The sequence below is a fragment of the Podarcis filfolensis genome (assembly GCF_964270895.1).
Source record: "Podarcis filfolensis genome assembly, chromosome: 7".
In the NCBI taxonomy this organism is placed as follows: Eukaryota; Metazoa; Chordata; class Lepidosauria; order Squamata; family Lacertidae; genus Podarcis; species Podarcis filfolensis.
Genome location: NC_139603.1, coordinates 29,178,496 through 29,198,715, shown reverse-complemented (window position 1 = coordinate 29,198,715; position 20,220 = coordinate 29,178,496). Strand labels below are relative to the sequence as shown.

At 44.1% G+C, this 20,220-nt stretch overlaps 1 long non-coding RNA gene across 4 annotated transcripts in view; it reads right to left on the bottom strand.

The window, feature by feature from the left end:
• The window catches only part of LOC310767187, a 30,979-nt gene extending 13,243 nt beyond the window's left edge, over nucleotides 1-17,736 (bottom strand). Inside the window, exons 1-3 of one of the 4 annotated variants that reach the window (XR_014550684.1) lie at nucleotides 17,268-17,730; nucleotides 14,437-14,647; nucleotides 13,324-13,749 (exon numbers count right to left, since the gene is read on the bottom strand). This is a non-coding gene — a long non-coding RNA (uncharacterized lncRNA). Of the gene's footprint in view, nucleotides 1-13,323; nucleotides 13,750-14,436; nucleotides 14,648-17,267 lie in introns of those variants that run through there. The other 3 variants (XR_014550681.1, XR_014550682.1, XR_014550683.1) reach the window with 3 other exon arrangements.
• Nucleotides 17,737-20,220: the final 2,484 nt, after the last annotated feature.

Genomic DNA, 20,220 nt, shown 5'->3' with positions numbered 1-20,220 from the left:
ATACGTGCTGACCATCAGGGCTGGAGTGGGCAGAGCTTTGGTAACCATATACCACTGTGTCTCTCATTTATTTGTCTGACAAATAAATTATTATTTTAATTTCTCTATTGCTGCGTTGAATATTTCATTCCAGCTAAGCGTTAACCACAAGCAGGGTGCTACACCGCAGTTTCACCAAACTACACCGTCTGCTACAACAGGAGAACAAATGGTGAGGGTTGACTTATTTCAATTTAGTTAAGTCAGAGATCTCTCAGTCAATAGCAACAGGCATTTCCAAGTCTTTCTTTACCTCAGGTTTTGTTCTTTTGCCTCAATCTGATTCTGGGAGTAGAATGGCAAAACAACTATTTTCTCGCAATTTCTGTGCTTTAGTTGGATACCTCATGGGTTTCTCCAGAAGAATTTGCCAGACTGGGTCCAAATGATGAAGTGAGATATATCCACTTTGGTGAATATCCCCCAGAAGCAGAAACAGGTCACCTGATACCTGTTAGGCAATCCAAGGACAAGGTGTGCAATTTTTCTGGTTTGTGCCTTCTACAAATGTTAAACAACTTAGATTTGGTGATTCTGAGGGAGATAAATATGGTGAATTTACATTGTAATTATTCAAAGCCGGCATTGACTTTGAAAATAAATAAATAGATAATATCCGCATCTTGCCCCTCCCATTTGTTCATAAGTTATTACTGATTTCAAATGTTACTGGGTTCTCTCTCCATCTCTCTAGGATATGGATCCCTTATAGGCTATTTTCAAAGAAGAGTTTTTCCCATGTGTTCACAGCGATGATGAATGACTGGAAGGCAACAACAGAGCTTTCAAACAGTTTCTACTACAGCTCATTTAGGGCCCCTGAGAATTCAGAAAAGCTTTAAAAAATAAAAAAGGCTCCTTTTTGTTACATGATATCAATTAGGCGTTTAATAGTTACAATGGGAGGCGACTTTCCAATGGAATTTTTAACACAGTGGAAACAAATTACCTCCAAGATGCTTATCATTCATAATCCTGGCGGTAATGAAAACAAAGTCATGGCACAGCACGCATCTTGTCCAGAGCTCTGGCCACCAACTAGAAACGGACCGCAAGGCAGCTCTGGTTTGAGTCAAAGGAGGCCTGGCTGGCTTGCCTCTGACAGCAATAGGAAACCCCATGGGAAAGCAGAGCGCCTGCAAAGGAATGCTGGCTGAGGACAACGCATTGGACAGATGTTGTTTTGAAGTGGGTATCTCAGCGCTTTGATTCATCTCAGAAGGGACTTATACAAAGGGCTGGTTCATGCACTCTCTTGGCTGTGGATCTTGCTTCACATGGTGGAGGAGCGGACAGGCACATGCTCTCTCTCTCTCTTTCCACCATGCAATAAGGTAGCGTGTAATGTAAGCACTCCATGCATAGAGAAGCGCTGACATGTATGCACATTCAGCAGGGGTGTAGCATGGGTTGCTGGAGCCCGGGGCAGTGCAGGTGTTGCACCCCGGTGGACTGGGCAGTGCTCAGTCCCTTCAAGAGCCAGCATCTAATCAAGAGAGCCTCACCTTTCAAACTAGCCCCAACCTGGGAGCAGAGATAAGGCAGAAAAACACAAAGCCATGGGCACCATCTTGTGGTCTCCTGCACATGGCTACAACAGGGCTTTCCCACGTTTCTCTTCCTCTCTTCTTCTCAGCTAGCCCGGGGATGGGGCATGCACCGCCATCCCTTCGCTGGCCAGAGGAGGAGGCACCGCTGCCACCGCAGTCATAAAGGTCTGGCCCAGATATGACTTGCTTCCCTGAGGCTCCAGCCTCAAGGAGGGAGCCTGTTGTGGGGGCACCTGGTTGCACCCCCTCATGAATTTGCTCCTGGGGCCACGGCCCTCTGGCCTCTCCATGCTACACCACTGACATTTAGAAAGTAAGAAGAGCCTGCTGGATCAGACCAGTGGCCCATCTGGCCATGGTATCACATGCTGCCTATGGGAAGCCCCCAAGCAGAACCAGAACGCAATAGCACTCTTCTCTCCTGTGGTTTTCAGCAACTGGAAGCATACTGCCTTTCCCGTGGGCAGACTGTGGTAACAGATTTTCAGGCCAGGTGGGTCTTTCCACCATCCATCCAAGACCAGTGGTTTTGGGGAAGGAGTTATGGATTTAGGTTAAGGTTGAAAAGTGAGGAAATAAATATGGGCAGTATCCAACAATGAGCTTCTGCAATCACAACATAGAAGTCAACTCCTAGGGGCTGAGGTCCCTTCAGCCCTCCTATTAAATATTTGAGGAGGCTAGCCTCCCATTGATGGAAGTTGCCATTCAAATGGTGTGTGCGTGCTGTGTCTTGTGGTTGATTATGCAGGGGGGGGTGTTACCTGGTTCCCCCAATATTTTATTCCAGATGGCACCCCTGGATCACCAGGACTTCTGCTTGTACAATCACAATTCCCCTCCCTCTCCTCTCCCCATGTGCCCCCCATGCCCTCCCCCAAACTGTTCAGGGGTGTTGGGGGTGGAAACCCATTACAGATTTGTGTGTGTGTGTGTGTGCGCGCGCACAGCATTTGCACTTCATGGTATACTGCCCAAAGTAACCCTTGATTACCATTGGCCAGCATATATTTACAATTGGTGGAAGCCACTGAGACTCTTGCATACCCATAATGCAACAAAGGAAGCTGCATTCAGAAGCTTGAGAAGATCTGGCCCTGCAGAGCAGTGTAACAGCAGTCCTTGGGAAGCACAACTGGGCCACCAAAGAACAGCTGCCAAAAAATAAACAACACTGACTTCTACCCTGACTGACTGAGAGCCTCTCTGAGTCCAAGCTGTGGTGGAAGGGCAGTAGTTTTGGCTTTGCATGCATGTTGAAACCAGTGGTGATTGATGATTATTGGTCCTGGTAGGGCAGAATGTAGGGAGCCAAACAGTAGGTGGCACCAGAGCCAGTTCCTGTGTGAGTGTCTGGAGGCGGTTGGAGGATGGATGGCGGCTAACAAATTGAGGTTGAATCCTGACAAGACAGAAGTACTGTTTTGGGGGGACAGGAGGCAGGCAGGTGTGGAAGACTCCCTGGTTCTGAATGGGGTAACTGTGCCCCTGAAGGACCAAGTGCGCAGCCTGGGAGTCATTCTGGACTCACAGCTGTCCATGGAGGCACAGGTCAATTCTGTGTCCAGGGTAGCTGTTTTATCAGCTCCATCTGGTACGTAGGCTGAGACCCTATCTGCCCGCGAACTGTCTTGCCAGAGTGGTGCATGCTCTGGTAATCTCACGCTTGGACTACTGCAATGCACTCTGTGTGGGGCTACCTTTGAAGGTGACCCGGAAACTACAACTAATCCAGAACGCGGCAGCTAGACTGGTGACTGGGAGCGGCTGCCGAGACCATATAACACCGGTCTTGAAAGACCTACATTGGCTCCCAGTACGTTTCCGAGCACAATTCAAAGTGTTGGTGCTGACCTTTAAAGCCCTAAACGGCCTCGGTCCAGTATATCTGAAGGAGCGTCTCCACCCCCATCCTTCTACCCAGACACTGAGGTCCAGCACCGAGGGCCTTCTGGCAGTTCCCTCACTGCGAGAGGCCAAGTTACAGGGAACCAGGCAGAGGGCCTTCTTGGTAGTGGCACCCGCCCTGTGGAACGCCCTCCCATCAGATGTCAAAGCGATAAACATCTACCTGACATTCAGAAGACATCTGAAGGCAGCCCTGTTCAGGGAAGTTTTTAATATGTGACATTTTAGTGTATTTTTCATCTTTGTTGGAAGCCGCCCAGAGTGGCTGGGGAAACCCAGCCAGATGGGCGGGGTACAAATATTCTTCTTCTTCTTCTTCTTCTTCTTCTTCTTCTTCTTCTTCTTCTTCTTCTTCTTGTTCCCATCTCTCTACCCAATGGACTGGATGCAAGTAAAAAGGCAGGTAGGTGAGACCAGGCTAAGGTTGATGGGGAAGTGCCTCATTCCCTCTAAGGAACCATCCTCTTCTGGTGGAAACCCTCATGCTTAATCTTATGAGATGCTGATTCAATGGGGGGGGCGGAATAAGGCTGGAGATTGGAAATGAAAGGGGGCACCTGTACTTGCGTGGTGAGGCCCGCAGTTCCCCCCAGAAATAAACACACAGACATGAATATGTTGGGTTAATGGGATAAATTAGGCCACAACTTTATTGGTTACAGATGTGAGCGGTTGGACTTAGGCATTTGGGTGAAGCCAGACTATATCCTGACTCCTGCCCATCTACAGGAAGTCTCTGAAGTGTCAACCACTGATAGGGGGAGCTCTATGATATACATTAATTAAGAGCAGCCCCAGGGTCCCCCAAGGGGTCATGGCATGGCCCTAGCCCACCCCCAGGCTTCGGACAGGAACCACATCCCCGGATCCCTTTAATGGGATACTCTTAACGAGGAGGGGCAGTCGGAGGCAACAACCTCCCCTCCCATAAACAAGGCTTAAAGGTAAAGGTAAAGGGACCCCTGACCATTAGGTCCAGTCGCGGACAACTCTGGGGTTGCGGCGCTCATCTCACTTTACTGGCTGAGGGAGCCAGCGTTTGTCCGCACTCAGCTTCCAGGTCATGTGACCAGCATGACTAAGACGCTTCTGGTGAACCAGAGCAGCGCACGGAAACACCGTTTACCTTCCCGCCGGAGCAGTACCTATTTATCTACTTGTACCTGACGTGATTTCAAACGGCTAGGTTGGCTGGAGCAGGGACCAAGCAATGGGAGCTCACCCCGTTGTGGGGATTCGAACCACCGACCTTCCGATCAGCAAGCCCTAGGCTCTGTGGTTTAGACCACAGCACCACCCACGTCCAATGCCTAAGGCTGCAACTTGGAAATGAAAGGGGGCAACTGTACATAAGTCAAAGGGACTGTACTTAAAGGGATTGTGGCAGTTGAAGGCAATTTATTATTAAGTGGATTGAAGGCACAACTGAATTATTTTGATGGCATAGGATCAGCTTATCAGTCTAATAATAATAATATTTATACCCCACCCATCTGGCTCAGTTTCCCCAGCCACTCTGGGCAGCTTCCAGCACATATAAAAACATAATAAAACATCAAACATTAAAAAAAAAATCCTGATACAGGGCTGCCTTCAGACATCTTCTAAATGTTGTGAATAATAATTTTGTTATTTATATTATTTATTATGCAAAGAAGGTCAGACCAAATGCTGCCCAATGACAGTTTAAATCCCTGTCTTTTAAAGCTGACTAATCTGTTTTGGAAGGATTGTTTTAAAACGCCCACGGTTCTCTATGGTGGTGTGCATATGTATGGGTTATTGTGATCCCCAGACTTCTCCCCCCAAGTGGTCCTCGCAAGGCTTCCTGATCCCTGTTAATGAGAAAGGAGAAGGTCCAGGGAACAAAGGAAGGACATAAGCTTTTCCCCAGCCACCCCACTTTTTGCTCATTTGATCTGGTGGGGCAACTAAATGAATGAGCAGGCCTGTGAATGGTTGAGGAATTAAGCACAGTAGGGTTTGACTGTTGCTAGCTTCCTCGAAGCGCCCCTGTTAATGTTACCTTTGGGCCGAAAGACCACAAATAAAGGTCAGAATTCTCCATTAACTTGGTTTTGATGTCCTCATTTCCCTCCACTCCACCCCAGCGCTCTCCTTCTTAATAGCCTCTTTTATTTTCCAAGCACTACATGGTCAGCTCATCGATTAGCGGGCCCATACAAAGCGGCCTAATGACGGGTCATCCTTAATGAGAAAAGTGGCTGCTCTTGAAGTGGCGCAACTTGGGCCAGCTTCCCCACTGAGTGCCGGCATGTCATGCTTAGCCTCGCCTTTCGAGTGCAAGAGCCCATGGAAAATCGACAGCGAACAACAGCCAGGCGCCCCTGAACAGAATGTACCATGTGCGTGGCTATTTAGCGCTGTGAAAGAGAGAGCGCTTCCACAATTGGGAATGAACATAAGGAGTCCTTCAGAGGAGAAAAGGGGCCTTGGCAAATTTATAGACTCCCCTGAAAGCAAGCGATTACAGATCATTATCCAATTGAGGCAGATTGATGGGACGGGGTCAAAGTAATATCGCAGAGCTCGCTGAAGGGACAATGCCTGCCTGTCAGTGGTGTCCAGGAACAGAGAGAGAAAGAAAGTCGCCACACACAGAGAGCAGAGGCTGAAACTTGTCTCGAAAGGCTGATTATACATCACTGAGCCTTGTGATACTATCAAATAAAAATTGCACGATTGGTATCATTGGGTTAAAATCATGGTTGGTAGCAAAAATTCGAGATAGGTAGCAAATGTGTGTGTGTGTGTGTGTGGAGGGAGAGAGAGAGAGAGAAAGAGAGAGAGAGAGAGAGACAGAGAGAGAGAGAGAGAAAGAGAGAGAGAGAGAGAGACAGAGACAGAGAGAGAGAGAGAATCAGGTCCGTCTAATTCACACATCCTAAACAAAATGTGAACCAAAACCCACTTGTCCTTCAAAATTCACATGCCTTCAAGTTTTGTGCTGGAGTTCTCCAGCCAAAAAAACTAACTGCACAAAAATGTGTACATTAGGAGCAAAAAACATAGTATTTATATATAATAGAAAATGCATTTTATCAGTGGGAATTGTTTGTGTGTGTGTGTGTGTGTGTGTGTGTGTGTGTGTGTGTGTGAGAGAGAGAGAGAGAGAGAGAGAGAGAGAGAGAGAGAGAGAGAGGTCTGAGTCTGAGAAACAGCACCTCTGTGTTTCATAAGATTAAGGAGATTACTTGTAAAGTGGAAGTGAGCACTAATTAAAATCTTGAGCAACCAGCCAGCCATTCAAAGGGGCTGTAAGTTTAGCTATTCTTTGCTGGAGAGAAACATCAAGAAGCTTACTGCCCACTTCACCATTTATCAGCCACATATCATAGGCAACTGCTGATATGATGTGGCGAATGGCCACAGCTAAGGAAGGGAAGATCTCTCGATTTCAATTTTTTGCATTTTTTCATTTTATAAAATTCTAATATATTAAGTTTTATAAACAAGAGCAGTAACACATTACAGGTAAGTTACAACAGAATTATTGCAAGGCCTTGAGCACAGTGTAAAGTCACCACCAGGACTCATTTTTCCAATCTTAAGTTCACTTTTCCACATTTCCACATCAATTTGCATTTCCTAAAACAATAGCCCTCCTTAAAATTCAGCAGCATTTTAATGTGAATTTTTCCTAATATACGCATTTTTGCAAAGCGGTTTTTCTTAGTATAGTGCATTTTGCCTTTAAATACAAGCTGATATGCCTTTAAATATCTCCATTTTGCACTTGAGAGAGAACATTCTGTGACAGTAACCTTTATCTTTATTGTGCTAAAGAAACATAGTCTCATCAGTCATCGTATTGTGACAGCCATAAAGGCTTCACAGGGCATTTTATTAGTTTGTTAGATAAACTTAATTTTTTCCAAAAAAAAAAAAAAGAGAGAGAGAAGAAACCTCTCAAATGAATTGCAACCAGCTTTCAGAATAACAAATACATTGTTTACAGTGAAATTAACTCCATCTGACATCCACAGCCACCATATGTAAAACACCCATTATTTGTCCTATCCCTTTGAAAATCATTTTATTGGAATGTATCAGTTAAACTAAAACACATGACCTCCCTTCTTGTGCCATGAAAGAAACCACTGAAGAGAAATTATTTTTCTTAAAAAAAAAAAAAAAGAAATCTCCATTCATACAGGACCTCTGGGAAAGGATTTTTATCGGTGACTCTGTAATGGCAAGTGTATCACATGCATCCTGCTCCATTAGCTGCCTGGCTTTGGAAGAGTTTGGTCAACATTCAGGAATTTACTTGATGAAAGGCTGGCCTATGAAAGTGCCACCGGCTTTGAGAGCTGCGGGAGTCGCGCTTCCTAACTTCCTGCATTAGCGTCACAAATGACGCAGTGCCATGCGCTCATGTGATGGAACACACATTGCAAACTTGGATTGTTGTTACATCCAGGAAAAGATACTATCCATAGCAAAACTTAGGTGAAACCTAGCCTATCTATCATCTATATCTATCTATCTATCTATCATCTATCATCATCTATCATCATCTATAATTATTGTTGTTGTTATTGTTATTATTATTGTTGTTGTTGTTTAGTCGTTTAGTCGTGTATGACTCTTCGTGACCCCCCCCCCCCATGTACCAGAGCACGCCAGGCACTCCTGTCTTCCACTTCCACTGCCTCCCGCAGTTTGGTCAGACTCATGTTTGTGGCTTCGAGAACAATTATTATTATTATTATTATTATTATTATTATTATTATTATTTACTTATTATTTATACCCCGCCCATCTGGCTGGGTTTCCCCAGCCACTCTGGGTGGCTTCCAACAGAATATTAAAATACAATAACCTATTAAACATTAAAAGCTTCCCTAAACAGGGCTGCCTTCAGATGTCTTCTAAAAGTCTGATAGTTGTTGTTCTCTTTGACAGCTGGTGGGAAGGCGTTCCACAGGGCGGGTGCCACTACCGAGAAGGCCATCTGCCTGGTTCCCTGTAACCTCACTTCTCGCAGTGAGGGAATCGCCAGAAGGCCCTTGGCACTGGACCTCAGTGTCTGGGCAGAACGATGGGGGTGGAGACGCTCCTTCAGGTATATTGGACCAAGGCCGTTTAGGGCTTTAAAGGTCAGCACCAACACTTTGAATTGTGCTCTGAAACGTACTGGGAGCCAGTGTAGGACTTTCAGGACCGGTGTTATATCTATCTATCTATCTTAATACAATTACAATCTTATACACGTTTACCTTAGAGTAAGCCTCAGAGACCACAGTGAGATTTACTTCTGAGTAAATGTGCACTGGGTTGTGCTTTGAAACTCTGAAGAGAAGGATAGCGCATCAGCACTAGGGAAGATAAGCTGAGCATCTAGAGAAACAAGGCAACTGAGCAGCAGCGACCCAAGTCAATAGCTTTATAGGACCAATTGGGATCCTACTGGCCACTTCTATCACCTGACTGCTGTTGACCTGGCATGTACAATAGCATCTTCTCCTTATCACCAATGATGGTGTGGCATTGAACAACAACAGGGAACATCCACCACATTGGCTCATCAACAGTGTTAAAGTAAGATCCAACCGCCTGTCTGGTCATAGAATGGGAGAGAGAGAGCACAATCATATCCTTTGCTTCAGGCAGCGAAATGTCTTGGGTTGGCTCTGATCCATGAAAACCACTTCTTGTAAGCTCTCATTTCGGTCTTGGATGTGACTCCCTAATTCCAATTGCAAAACAGAGTTGGACTGGCCCTTCTGCCTTAAGGCCAAGTAATCTTGTACTTATCGCTCCTTGGTACCATTCAAGGGCAAGGTGGCTCACTTTGTGATCCAGTGCACCAGTCATGTATGGCACCACACCAAGGGATCGATCCAACTTTCTGGTTTTGCTGCTCGTTGGGTTGACTGGAATGTTTATGGAGTCATGAAGTCAGGGAAGCTCCCGTTAGACAGCCGCCACCAAGCCAGAGCTCCTCTAACCTAACATACATATACCCAAAAGACTGTCATATGAAAACAAAGAGTGGTTTAGGGCAGAGAAACAGAGGACAAGAGCAGAGTGAATCAGAAAATTTAATTTCCCCCACTTCCAATCCACCAAACTCTAAATCCAAATGCACAACTATATGTCTGGGTCATCTTCAGATCTGATTACTGCTAAGAGCCACAACACAGAAGTCAATCTATGAGGGAAAGCATACCAAATACATCTACCATATTATACGCAGAGAATGTTCCCATCCAAGTGAAGTAGAAGCCTCTGTAACATGTGCTTAAGACATCTCATGAATAGCTTATGACATTATATTAATAATATTAAATTTAACACTAGAATAAAACAGCAGACAGGGAAGAATTCCAGCTAAGTAATTCTCCAGGCTCCAAGAGCTGAGGTTTATTTCTTTTTTAATTGTGTTTTTGTTTTCCAAACTGATTACCTACTTAATTCCTAAAAATAATTACACTTACTGTCTTTGATCTGTAGTAAATGGCTAAATAATACCTCCCTGCAGGCAGAGAAGGTGCCAGCTTCTTCCAGAGGAATTGTGGTTAGACCCGGGTTCCTTTCTTAGCATTCACACCAATTACACTGCTGTCTGTAGTGTCTGTGATCTTCTCGTGTGTGAGAGGGTGATACAAATTTTGCAAGAGGAAAAATAATATTCAATCACTATAGCTTTCTGGAGCTCTCCATAGTACAATAACTTTTTCTAGTGTGGTTTTGAGCCCATCCATTCATGACACTTATCCAGTTGTGCTTAACCAACTGATTGATCAACTTAAGACATAGCTATGAAGTTTGTTTACCCATATAAAATGTATACAGTGGTACCTCAGGTTACATACGCTTCAGGTTACAGACTCCGCTAACCCAGAAATAGTACCTCGGATTAATAACTTTGCTTCAGTACGAGAACAGAAATCGTGCTTCAGCAGACCGGCGGCAGCAGGAGGCCCCATTAGCTAAAGTGGTGCTTCAGGTTAAGAACAGTTTCAGGTTAAGAACGGACCTCCGTAACGAATTAAGTACTTAACCTGAGGTACCACTGTACAGTTTAAAGTGTTGGTTGTATTGGGGTAAGATTGCTCAGAATTCTCTGTTAGATTTTTCTACCTCTGGTCACTGAGCTACAGATCTCAGAGATCCCTGAGAAGAAATAATAATAATAATAATAATAATAATAATAATAATAATAATAATCTGGAACAATTATGAAACCAGTTGGGGTTTGTGGAACAGATGTACCCTCACTGATAGGAGAAGGAAGACACAATACTGCCAGAAGTAGCTGGGACGTCAACAACATAACCCAAGTTATTTTGCAGTGAGCAAAACCTCAGGTTAAAAACCACAGAATTACCCTCACAGGGCCTGGCTGTACAAGAGCACAACCATGGGCTTAGATCTCACTAGGGCAGGTGTGGAGAGCCTGCTGCCTTCCCCATATTAGTGAACTACAATTTCCATAATCCATGACCACCAGCTAGGGCTGAAAGGGGGTCCAACATGTAGAGGACCACAGGTTCTCCTTCTCCTGCAGCAAGGCAAACTAGTGTTGAGCCCTCTTGGTTTGAGGTTGAGTGTCCCAACCACTGGTGGCACCATTCACCAGCCTGTTTAGTGAAACACACCATCCTCCAAGTAACGTCTATTATATTCCCTATTCAGAGGTGGCCTCGGGGCAGCACAGCCAGTTTCCCCCCAGAGGTGCAGGGGCCAAGACAGGGGCCTTCCTGCCTCCTTCCCAAAGCTCCTTAAGCACTGGGCTTTGGGAAGGAGGTGTGAGGGCTCTGACAGGATCCTAGAGGACCAAAGCCTGGCACCTCCATTACCCAGCTTTAGGAAGGCACCATGAGGCCTGTGCAGGCCTGTCAAATTTTGGCCTTGCACAGGGTGCCATATTAGCAAGGTCCGCCCTGCCTTATTACTACTTCATGGGGTGTCATCCCCTCCAAATTGGGGAAGCAGGGACACAGACGAAAAAGGAGAAGGAGGGGAAGGTGTGCTGGTTAATGAATCATAAAACACGGTGTTTTATTGATGTGAAAAGAAGAAGATGCACTTTTTTTCTTAGTAAGGCCTCCAGAAATCCAGAATCAATGGTTTGGAACTTTTGTTTGAATTGAGCCTTGAGAAGGCGCCGTTGTGATTTGCATGCTAGTAAACACCTTACAATTCCCCCCCCTGTTAACAGAATGGATTTAACTGCTAATTAAAACTAGTCTGTAAGCACTATGGAAAATTAATTAAACCATTTAGCAGAGAGATGCAAATGAGGCTCAGCTGCTGCTTGGACATTAGTACAGGAAGAGTCACACTCCTGTTCATTAGCAAGTCCTGTCATTTTCCAATAGTGCATGGTATGGATCAGTAACTGGCAGCCCCTGGGCCAAATCCGGGCCTGTGCTGCCTGCTTCCCCACCCCCCACCCCAACCAACACGTCTCAGTTCCAACCCAAAGTGAAATAAAGATGTGGAGGACTTTTGAAGTTTAAACAGTGGTTGTGATATGAGATTGCTTCAAAGCATCCTTATTCCCTACTCAAGGAGGTCCTATAATAATGATGATGATGATGATGAAGGATGTACCAGTAGATGGGAAGCCTAAGGAAGGCTCTGTGTGGTAAAAAAAAGTAAGGGGAAGTAGAAAATTTGCACATCTCCCACATGGTAGGTTGGTAGCAGGAAAGATACTCAAGTTCACCCTTTGAACATAGCACCAAAGCATAAAAAGTAGGAAACTTCAGCTGGTTCACAAAGGAGACGCCAGCTTATTGGTGGGTGAGAGTTCATGGAAGTGCTTTGCTCATTTCCAGGTGCTGATTTTGACAAGTGTTGGCCAACCCTAGCAATGCTTGAGGAATTATTTGTGAATTCTCATACAAAAGGATAAATATGCATCTGCGCCTGAGGGTCCCCCAACTCTTTGGAGCAGATCTTAAAGGTGTGTGAGGGGGTCGTAGGCAAGAGGAGAAGAGAAGGATGGTCTGTGGAAGTCTGCTGCATGAGTGGAACAGCAGTGTTGGAAATGATCCACACTTCAAAAAAAAAATGAGAAGCAGGTTAAGGCACCTGGCCTTAATTTCTCCACCATGTAAGCAGCAAACATGTGGATGGTCTCACATATTGTAGTCACTTCCAACGTAACCTCATTGCACCCACATTTTCCTGTGGTTTTTTAGCCCCCTTCTTCCCATGAATGGTGGCTTTTGAATTGCATCTCTCCCTTTTCAGGTTCTCCACAAGGATTCTACCATGCACATAAACCAACACAGATTGACATGGTATCACCATGTGATAACAATCTATTATGATAAAAAAAATTGCAGTGTTGCAATGGGAATATTTATAAACTGCAGGAGTTCCCCCCAATTTTCAGTCTTCACTAAGACAAAGAGGAGACATGAGAACAATTTGAAGCCTCACCCACATGCTGTGTGTTTCATTAAACCACTTCATTGCCAAAATATGTTTTAAGAAACCTCAGGTTAACGATAGGCCCAGGCTTGTCTATTTCCCATAAAATATCACTTTGCTAGATAGGATCATGCATGGAGTGGAATAATGTATAGAATTTTACTACTCATTGCATTACAGCAAGAGTACAGTCAGGGAAGGGCAGAATGCGTACTTATTTCTCTAGCCAGTCTTTCCCTTTTCCAAATTATACTCCAGGCAGCTTTTCTCCTCACAGGATACTCCGTAGGAGGTCGTGCACCTCTCTCTCTTTCAAGCCAAGAGAAGCAACCTCTTCCCACAAGGAGGCATTTACCAACGCCCTGGACTCACCAATCAACATTTTTCAACCAGCTTTATTTTTTAAAAAAATAATAATAATTTTTATTTGATTTTACAAATACAAAATTATGACAAACCAAATGCATATCCATATATAGAGATTCCTCTGAATCTCACGACTTCCCCCCACCCCCTCCGTGGGTCTTATTCTCAACATTTATAACTGCATATTATTGCATAATCTATATTTTATATCGATCCACATTATCCATGGTATTTGTTACATTACAAGTGAGATTAAAACCCTGCTAATGTTTCCGTCTGCTTGCAGTGGTCTCCTAAATAACTTATAAATTTCCCCATTATTTTTTCAAAGTTTTTGTCTTCTTGGTTCCCGAGTTTTCCAGTCAGCTTTGCCATTTCAGCACAGTGCATCAGCTAAACCTTTCATTCTTCTCTGGTAGGGACTTTATCTTCTTTCCATCTCTTTTTCAACTAGCTTTAAGATTCAAACTGGCTAAGGGTTGAGAAAGCAAGCAGCAGTCCACACTCATTCAAGCACTTCATTTACTGTACATCCTCAGCCCTCAATAACTAAGACTCACTCCAAACAACATGGCCAGATGGAGCTCTGGATGCCTCAGCTGAAACTGAGCCAACTGTGACATCAAACTCAGAGTGAAAACAAGTGACTTTATCCTCCAAAGGCAAATTTTTCACAGTGGGCCTCAGAGGGTGTTGATACTCCTGGCTGTGACCCTTGACCATTCTGAAGAGCTCTTCTCGACAGTTACAAAGGTGGCAAAGACATAAGCTTATTTATGTATACCTGAAGGAGCGTTTCCACCCCCATCGTTCTGAGGTCCAGCGCTGAGGGCCTTCTGGCGGTTCTCTCACTGCAAGAAGTGAGGTTACAGGGAACCAGGCAGAGGGCCTTCTCGATAGTGGCGCCCACCCTGGGGAACACCCTCCCAGCAGATGTCAAGGCAATAAACAACTATTTTACTTTACTTAAAAGACAACTGAAGGTGGCCCTGTTTAGGGAAGTTTTTAATGTCTGATGCTGTGTTGTTTTTAATATTCAGTTGGAAGCCGCCCAGATTGGCTGGGGAAATCCAGTCAGATGGGCGGGGTATAAATAATAAATTATTATTATATTATTATTATTATTACTATCCCTGCCACGGGGTAGTGTATTTATTACCTTGTACCACTTGCACACTAGCTGGCTTCATTGTCAATCGCTCCTGGGAACACAGAGGACCACATCAGTCTCCTCTGCACTGGAGAGCCATCTTGAAGCAATCACATCAGTGGTCCTTCCCATCTTACCATTCTGTAACAAAACCAGGCACTTGATAGGAGCACTAGCCATGCCAACTGGAAAATCCCTCAGAGGAAGTCTGGACCTGGATCTAGACACATCAAAGAAACATTTCATTTTAAAGTATTGTAAATTTAAACAGGGAAAACAGGTAGAGAAAAAAGGGACTCCACATCGCCATCCGGTGGGGCACAATGTTATATCGCACATACAACGCATATAAATCGCTTTTTCTTTATCAGTGTAGCTGAGCCCTGGGATACCTTGCTTTAATCCATTCTGCAACCATGGAATCCATTTTGGTTTATTTTGATTGTGTGTGTTCCTTTTTGTCCTCAGTCTCTAACTGTGCCTGCCTGATGCCCCTCCTCTTTCCTTTTCTTTCCTTAAAAAACCCCCATCTTTTCCCTTTCAAAGCGGTTATAGCGCTGCTAATGCAGCACATCTCAGGCCAGGATGTGACATGACCTCCTTGTATGTCATGACCCACTAGCTGAAGACAAATGATATAAATTTAGCATCTTGTCTTGCGCTGCAAGAAATGAGTATTACCGAAGAAGAGAACTACCGAAGAAGGCAAGCATAATATGCTCCCTATCCCGGTGATACAGAACAGTAGAGGAGCAAAATTAGCAGGAAAGGTTTTCTTGCTCAAATATTGCTGATGCTCACAAGAGAGATTCAGGTTGCAATTGGATCCATCTCTATAGCAGTCCAATATACTGTCATAATTCCAGGGTTTTTTTACTGCAGAGAATGAATCGAAGTAGTTGCATGACAACAAAAGTTTGAATGTAAACCAGGCATTTGTAGATACCTTCATTCATTCCCTCCCCCACTCTCTCTGTGTGTGTGTGTGTGTGTGCATTGCTGCTGTTCAAAAAAGCACCAACTTCATGAATATAATTTGGACCTGCTCAGAGATTTGGCCTCATAAGAATGAGGCCCTCGGACCCTTGTAATACAGCATACCCTCCTTACATTTGTCCGATGAAAATAGGGATGTCCCATTCCATAATGATATTTTTGCTATTTATACCCCACACATCTTACTGAGTTGCCTCAGCCACTCTGTGCAGCTCCTAACATGTATAAAGACATAATAAAACATTAAATATTAATAAAAAATGAATTCCCTATACAGGATTGTGTTCAGATGGCTCTGGGGTCAGATAACTCCATACCCTCCAACATTTCTCCAATGAAAAGTAGGACATTATGGGATCAAATCAGAAAGCGGAATGGCTTCCCTAAATCAGGGATATCCCTGGAAAATAGGGACACTTGGAGGGTCTGATACAGCATGCAGGTATTCTTTGGTAACACTTTCAAGCATTATGTTAATAGTTTATCATTACAACCATAAACACAACATTATAAGCTCTAGAGGCCTGTAGCCAATTCTATGGCAGGTAAATGCTAATGCATACATCCCTTCTCTCCCATCTGCCAGCAACAGACACAATATATGCCCAGTCTCTCTTTCTCCCCCATCTTTTTCTAGCACACAATACCACACTGGTTCCCTTTGGACTGCAAATGTCTCTGGATCTGGTGATTCAATCATTCTAGGCTCAAAAACATACCAGCATGCATACGTGTTTATGTGCCAGGATAATTTTTTTTTTTAGAAATGCATAGAAATATTTGCGGCTATATAAATATGGATTTAAATATGAATTTTCATTTGGATTTTTAACCCACAGATTAATGCAGAAAAATGCAGGTGCAGATCTCTCTCTTTGTTGTGAGCCTCTAATACTGGGTGTCAGACCTTTAAGACCTTGAAGTGGACGGTACTCAGATCCAGGGGGCAGAATACTGCACTTCAACCCTATCCGAGCTATGGGCTTCTTAAATTGTCTTGGATAAGGTGGCAGCTGAGCCTCCATTTTCCCCATCTGTGAAATGGAAATGATGGCACTAGTAAGTGCAAATTAAATTGCCAGAGCAAGCTAAGTATGAAAATAAGGAGGAGATAATCCTAGATGAGGAAGAGATCATTAAAGAGGTTCATTCATTCGGAATGAACACATAGGAAAGTGACCCTGATCAGAAATCAGGGCCATTTTTCCTTCCCCAGTTGCTGCCAAGTAGGAATTCCAGGTGCAAAAAAACCCCAGGGCATATAATTTCCAGAGCTCAGGTGCCCTAGGAAAACTTTGTTTCCCATGGTCTGGGAGCCTGGCACTGCAGCACCAGGAAGGGAGGGTGACGAGTTCCGCCATCCCTGTTTACGATCCAAAACAGAGAATAATTTTCAGGGTATACGGTGCTCATTTTTGGAGCAAAGCATAGCACAAGGCTGGACAATTTTGCAATCAAAACCAGGTAATTGCAGTGGCGTCACTAGTCTCTATCTGTGGGCACGTCTGTCTGTCACCTCTGTCTGTAACTAATCTCTTTCTGTTTGGTGTGCTTGTCTGTCTCTTCACCACCTCTCCCATATTCCCTTGCCAGCTTCCCTCTCTCACACACGGTGCATTTTCACGTCTCTCCGACGCTGTCACCCATCTTTCTCTCACGGCTATCTCACCTGTGTCACTCAACTCCTTCACCCCTTCCCTGACGCACGTGCTTCTTGTCGACATTTTTCCCCGCCATGAGTGAAATGCAAGATAAGGAAGCAGAATGTTAGAATCCATAAATAAAGCCAAGGAAACACAAATAAAAAGAATTGCGTAATACCCGAGTACAAGATGTGCACATACCTGTGAGGAACATGATGTACATCTGCGTGTGGGATCAGATATATGTCTCTTTTTAAAGCTCAGGAGTGGCAGCCTCTTTTAAAGTTAAGTTCTGCACAGATCCTGTAATGCAAGAATTGTCTTAGACTCTCCTATACAACTTCGCAAAGAGCAGGTTAAAGCAGCACTGAAGATGAAGAGCAAAAACGCTTAACTTGTAACCAACCACAGAAACGGAAAAACAGGATCCCATCGAATAGACTCGACACGAACCAAAGTAATTAGAGTTGGTGCTCTCTTTGCTAAACACCGAGTAGTGAGTTTATGAAGCAATAAAATGATTGCACCTAGTTAGAACTGGGAAGACTCGTTGATTCCCTTCATATGGCATCAGGGACATGTGGTTTTGCGGCCGGCGTGCTTTTGCTTGACCCGAAGCCAACTTCAAGGAAGCCATCGGATGAGACTGCCAGTCACAACAATTGTTTCCAGTGACTCAACAATTCCACAGCAGAATCTTTTCAAGCTGTTTGCAACATGGAAAAAACAAAAAAGGAGAGGGAAAGGACCACATAGCTCATGGAAGCCACTTGGTACAATGCTACTATCAACTACCATATAATTTGGGGGTTGCCAAATAATAATAATAATAATAATAATAATAATAATAATAATAATAATTGTACCCAACCCACCTGACTGCTTTGCCCCAGCCACACTGGGCGGCTTCCAGCCTATACAAAAAAACACAATAAAACATTAAACATTAAAAACTTCTCTGTACAGGGCTGCCTTCAGATGTCTTCTTAAGATTGTATAGTTACGTATCTCCCTGACATCTGATGGGAGGGCATTCCACAGGGTGGGAGCCACTATCGAGAAGGCCCTGTATAATAATAATCTCTGTGTGAATCTTGTTTCTCTGTACAGTTCTTTTGCTCAGCATCCTAACATTCAACATGCAGTAAAAAGAACTTCACATTCACACCATTGCCTTACAAAACATTGGTTTGAATCATCCATTTTGCAAATAGTGAAAACTATAGATTCCCCCCTGCAGCTGATCAGTCTAGGCTTCCATAATGACAGGGTAGCCAATGTAGTGCCCTGCAGATGCTCTTGGACTAAAACTCCCATCAGCCACGTCAGTAGGGCCAGTGGTCAGGGATGATGGGAGTTGGAGTCCATCAGCATCTGAATGGTATTGGAATATCTGGCCTGTGGCTTAAGACTTGACAAGAGTGTTGATAGTCCTTGCTGTTTTGCTGATGTGTTTTCATGGGGACTAAGAAAGCTAAATAAAAGTCAGAAAATAGTCAGGGGACAAGGGCAAGGTGTAAATAACAATATACTGCCATACACTGATAAACACTGTGTGTGAAAATATCAGTTGACTGCAGTGTGAGCCAGAGCAAGAGACTAGGTTTGGATTTGTTGGCAGCTGGCTAAACAACAGACAGCATGACAACTTGAGATTGCTCCATATTTATGCACTCAGTTCTGTAAGATTTTTTTCATGCCACCACTCCTTTCTTAATAACTGTGCTGTACATCTTATCATCTGCCTTCAACAGTGCCTGGCAGTCTGTCTCTCTTTGTTATATCTCACCTGTAGATCAACATGCTTTTAACCTCACCATGTTTCCACCGGTACATATCCACCTCTTACGGATCATAGGCAATGGTCACTACCTTGCATGTTGGAGATTTTTTAAAAAAGTGATCTCCACTCTCATTGGCTTGTAGGCATTTTAGTCCTACTCCAAGTGGACCCATCAAAAATAATGAACATAGTTCATGCCAGCCTATTACTTTCAGTGGGATGAGCCTCATGCTCTCCCATGTTATCATACATGAGGGCAAATGTGTTTGTAATACCCACAAGAGTCACAAGAGACTAGGGCCGTGCAGGACTTGACATCTTTCCACAGGGCCGGCAAGCCAGAGCTGTTCCACCAGGCCTTTGGTCAGGGCACAGCCTGACTCCCTCCTTTGGCAATCTTCACAGAACTTTAGTCCAATGGTTGCCATCAATTTGATTTGAATTAATTTTATAATGAAATGATTTTAGAATGTTGTACTACTGTATTGTTGTTAGCTGCCCTGAGCCCGGCTTTGGCTGGGGAGGGCGGGATATAAATTATTATTATTATTATTATTATTTCATTATTTCACACATTAAAGATTGCTACTTTAGGGAGCTAAGGAAAGTCAAAGTGGTGGAAAGGCTGGTAGGCTGCAAATGTATTGGCAGGAGAACCAGGTTGGTTCCATCTGAGCTCTGAGCTCCGCCTCCCCTTACCCCTCCCCTTCCTGGTATACAACAGCACCCCACCTGCTGGGAAGCTGGCATAGCAGCTCTGCCCCACCAGGCAATCGGCTTTCGCCCGCCTGGCACCAGGGACTGCTACGTGTGAGCAAATGCATTTGGAATGGCAGTCTCAGCCATTTAAATGCGGCTTGCATTGCTGAGTTTCTGGCATCCAAATGGGATAATTTGTGTGAGTTCCATGTTGCTCAGAGTTTCCATTAGTAGTTAAAGATGCTCTACATGCCAGATTTCTTTTGCCTTGAGCCAGTTGCTGTATGGAACTGCAAAGAAGAAAAAATTGTTTGGAGTTTATGATTGCCGTAATGCCGTAAAACTTGAGCAAGGGCACATCTACCCGGCTTGGTCCACCCGAGGATAATTTCTGTTGCTGATTCCATAGCTGAATGGTGTGCGCCGTCATTAAATTTCACCAGGGAATGTCTTCTATAACCACACACTGGCACACAAATGTCAGCTGTGGGTATTTTGCCACTGGTACTTCTGCAACTTAGCAATAATTCATATGAGCGCATACTGATGTGCTGGAAGTATTTTAAGTTAAAACACTTTGGGTGATGAATAATTATTTAAAAAGAAGATATCAAATCCAGTGTGGCATCTACAAAATTGCACAGGTAATAAAAAAAAAACCCTCAATGTGTG